The following is a 4,540-nucleotide window of genomic DNA, read 5'->3' on the forward strand; positions in this document are numbered from 1 at the left end:
AAATGCTGGCAAAGTATATTTATGCAATCCATGGATATGTTCAAACTTTAATTTCTTTGTTGCAAACTTTTCAGGTGCATCTCTGCAGCTCTGGTTAGGTTCAGGCACAAAAAACACTTCATAGCCGTTGCGGGGTTGATAAAAAGATCATGTTGGGGCTTAAATAACCTGGTATCGGTCTCCACAAACATAGCTGGAAACTGTCATGGTGTCATTGGTGGTGTCATGCTTACATATGTTGAAACGCGGTGCAACAAATGTTGAAATACTGTCTTGAACTGCGGTCACTGGCTTGGCAGCCTTGTGGTCTGTTACTCCACTGTAATGACCTCGACTTCCTGATTTGAAAGTTAGGTAATAAAACATGTGGTGTGAACTTTATTGTTCACATGTACAAATGTGATGTATCAGTGCTTTGCAGAAGTGCAAACTATTGTACCAACATTTTTAACCTTGTGAGTGGGCCGTGGAGTCCTTCTTGTCCTTAAATGATCTTCAACGGGCCTCACAAGAGCGACTGTTGATTGCTCCACTCACCAACTGGACATTGCACAACATGATCATTGTCATTTTATACTTTTTAACTGTAAACCAGGTTGAGGAGACTGGAAATGTGATCTCTGTGAGATCATGCTCTTTTTGGTAAAATGACCAGTATCTTGGGGTCAGATCAAGACATTTTGCCACATCACTATTGAATGAGTTCTTGAAATAAAACCATGCACAAAGCTCTGGCGGCATGAAACCAGAGACCTTTCACGAGTAAAGACATCAGCTCCACAGCATGCCACAGACAGACCATGACAGCTTTCAGTCTTGATATTTGGGCTATGCAGGCAGCCAGCCTTATTAAGAGAGGGAAGACTCAGTGCAGAAAACATGTCTATAAATAGCAACAGCACCTGAAAAACTCACTACTCTCAGGCACAGATGTCAGATGCGCCTGCATGTGTATCCCCACCGAGCGTGATGCAAATGATTGAAGTGGGGCAATGTTTCCGCTGGTTCAAACAACTGTATTTAGTGTACTAGTGTATGTGAGCGTGCTGGATGCTAGTGTGAGAGAATATGCTCTCAACAGGGAGAGACTCACGGTTTGGTTCAGTAAACAATGTGTCCATATAATGAGACAAAAGCGGCAAATGTTTGCACTGACCGGGTCAAGCAATAACCAACTGCCGGCTCTGGACTCTGGCTGCTTGACAGTTTTCTTTTGATCAGTGCGATGCCACCCACAATGTGATGAAAAAGTTCCATCTATGCTAGACTTAGCTGCACAAACTTGATCTCTGTAAACAGAAAGTACGTAGTGCAGCATTTTATTGTGTAATGATGTAATGCAATGCAACGACCCGGCAGGAAATTCTTTCATTCTTTCTTTCTTTGCTTTTCCCTGTCTTCCGTCCTTCCTTCCTTCCTAAATCTAAAGTCAATCACTGTTTTGAGGGGCTTGTTCCTGAAATGCAAGTGTTTCATGGATTTTGGCAATGGGCATGGAAAAATGTATGTAAACAGCCTCTTCCTTCATCTCTTGTCTGGGCAACCTTAAATCCTTCACGATTAGAATTTAGCAAATGCTAGAGTTTTCGCCGAGGGACTGTACTCAACTTCGACTGTACACGACTGTGTACTTCACACGTCCCACCCTGAACACATTAACAATTTTCATCTACAGTCACGGCACCCCTAGCGGCAGCAGGAAATGACATTTTTTTTCAAACATTGAGTTCCTCCTACTAATTCTGAGGGTGTGCTTTGCTGGAGGTGCGGAACTGGACTGCGCTAAATTCAAAAGGTGTTTCTATTATTTTGTCCACCCTATTTACATTGATGGGAAGAAAATATTAGACACGTTCTACAATATTGCAGCATGGCAGCGTGGTTGACAGTAGCATACAGTGCACATACATAGCAGGCTGTCAGGGAGACAGCCATGTGCACATTTACTGGGTCAACACTAACGTGCAAACTGCCGAACAGACAATGGACAGCAGGCGGACACATCTAAGCTCAGGTGTCGAATCATGCAGAGAAAACTCACTTATTTTGTACATTTCTCCCAAACCTAACGCCCTCTTATGCAAATAAGTGGAGCAACACACAGCTCCAGCGCCGTCTGACCTTTAATATCTCCCTCTATCAGCCGCTCTAAACCTCCGCTTCCTGCTCCATATATTCATAACTCAACGCATCTGCACCCTGTAATGAGACCTCAAAGAAAAATAAATAAATAAGCAGGAATCAGGTGAGGGATCACTGAAAATAATACCGGGAGGATTCCCACAGTGCTCTGCTCCACGTGCCTGATAAAGCAGCGTTTAATCTGTCTCTGTCACATTTTGTTTTGGCCTCAACTTGCCTGAACCGGGCCAAATAAAGCTGCTTTAACAGATATGTGGCCCAGATATAGTTCCAGCCCCACACTGCTGCGTGTCCTGCTTTGGTATTTCCATTACACTGCTGCTGCATGAAAACCTCACAGGTCCAGCTTTTTATGCTTTACTGTGCTATGGACACTAGCTGCTTTTTCAAATGGGTTAGTTACAGCTTTAAAAATCTGGTTAGGTTTACGCACAAAAAACACTTGGTTAGGGATAGGAAAACATATTGTTTAGCCAAGCAATACCTAAAAACAGCAGGAGATTTACCAACTACTTTGAAAAGTTTTTGTTGCCACTAGCTTGGCAGGAAAAGGTCATGAGGTCTCCTTAAAAATACCCAGTGGCGTCAAGCTCACAATTATTTAAACGTTGTGGTCCCATGTCAAAAACATCCGGTGGTCTCTCGCTTATAAATGTTGAAACACAGTCTCAAACTGAGGTCACTCGGTTGGCAGCCTTTTCGTCTGTAACTCCAGCACCATCTGCTCCAACTCCCAACATGAAAGTCAGGTCATAAACAAGTAATGTGAAAGCGATGAGGGCTGGAATTTAGAGGGAAGGAAGGATGGAAGGATGGTGGGAGCAAAAGGACAAGGAAAGAGAAGAAAGTGAAGGCACAATGGCAAGGGGAGAGGGAACGAATTGAGGATGGGAGTCAAGGAAAGTGATGGTGCTCGATTCTGCTACCTGGCTCCACCTGTGGTGCGTTGATTGGAGGCCTGCTGGGATACAGGGTCACTGGATGGCATCAAGTTGCTGTGGGCGAGCAGGGCACATCCGCTAATGAGACAGATATGAAAAGAGGAGAGTGAAAAGAAGAGAGAGGGCAGATAAAGAGGGAGGGATAGTCTTAGAGAAATGTGGCAAAGGAAGAAAACACTGAGCAAGAAACAATTTGGCGTCAGGGGGAAAAGGGAATGGCAAACAGCTATCCATAGCCTCGGCCGTTGATTTTAAAACCCGAGCAGCATTTTGCGGCTTGGCTCTGTTGCTCCTCGCTAAGCCATCGCGGTCCACCAATGGTGGGAAAGAGGAAACTGTGAAGTGTGGATTGGTGTCAGAGATCAAACGGGTGCTTATATTCAAGCCTATAGCGCGTAGCTCTGCCATTGCTATGCAACCGTTCCCACATGTCGAAGACATTCCCAACCTGCGTGCATCTGAAGCCTCTTGTATTTCCGTCGCTCCCTAATAGCCCATTTCACATTTGAACATTTAATTCTCCCCGTGCCTCTGTGCCTCTCTCTGAGGGGGGGTTGGGGCAGTAAACATCGGCTCTCATCTCTTCCATACTGATAGGGATGAGCGATGGGATTTAGCCGTGAGCCAGGGCACTGATCCAGGCATCCACCGTCATGCCCTCTCCTAGCCTCAATCCCACCGCTACACCACCGTAACACGAGCTCCAGAATTGAAGCTTAATGATGTGACATCACATTCAGCCTATTTTTAGTCGTATTTGGCCTCAGTATGTGGTGTGTCTGTAAGCACGGTCGGGGTCAATAATCTAAAGAGTAGTGTTATAATTCGCCCTGCACCGCTCCTTCTATAGCTCTTTATAAGTAATTCTATTCTGATGCAAGAAAGTCATCTTAATCAATTAGGCTGTTAATGACTGGATTAACGGAGATGAATGAACGCCCCCCTTTGTGAGAATTTAATTAATCACATGCATGATTGGATCGTTTAAGTCACACTTTTTACAGCGTGCTACAGGTGGAATTATTGACTGAGACATCAGCGACTAGGAAAAATCGATGAAGTGATACAGTAAAATTGCTGGGGGGGGATTAAGACTGGAAGGACATAACAACCACGAAACTACAAGTGTAGAGAGAAAGGAAACTGTGATTAATCGCCCGGAGTGCAATTCCTCCGCTTTGGCTGATTGTTTTCTGTATTTTCTTTCTCATGACAGATTGACTAGACAGTAATTATGCACTGCAGAGACTTTTTCAGTCTGGCCTTTCAATCTCGCCTTTTGCTGTCGGTTATAATGTTGCCATACAGTTAAAAATTGAGAGCTATGTTCTGACAATGACTCGCTCATCATAACCATCTTCGAAGGTAGACATCCATATTCCTTTACAATGATCTCTATTAGTCACATTAGGGATGCCGGAGCGGATGATGAAATATGCATCAAAGTGTAATAAGTC

The sequence above is a fragment of the Acanthopagrus latus genome, chromosome 11 (genome assembly GCF_904848185.1).
Source record: "Acanthopagrus latus isolate v.2019 chromosome 11, fAcaLat1.1, whole genome shotgun sequence".
Classification (NCBI taxonomy): Eukaryota; Metazoa; Chordata; class Actinopteri; order Spariformes; family Sparidae; genus Acanthopagrus; species Acanthopagrus latus.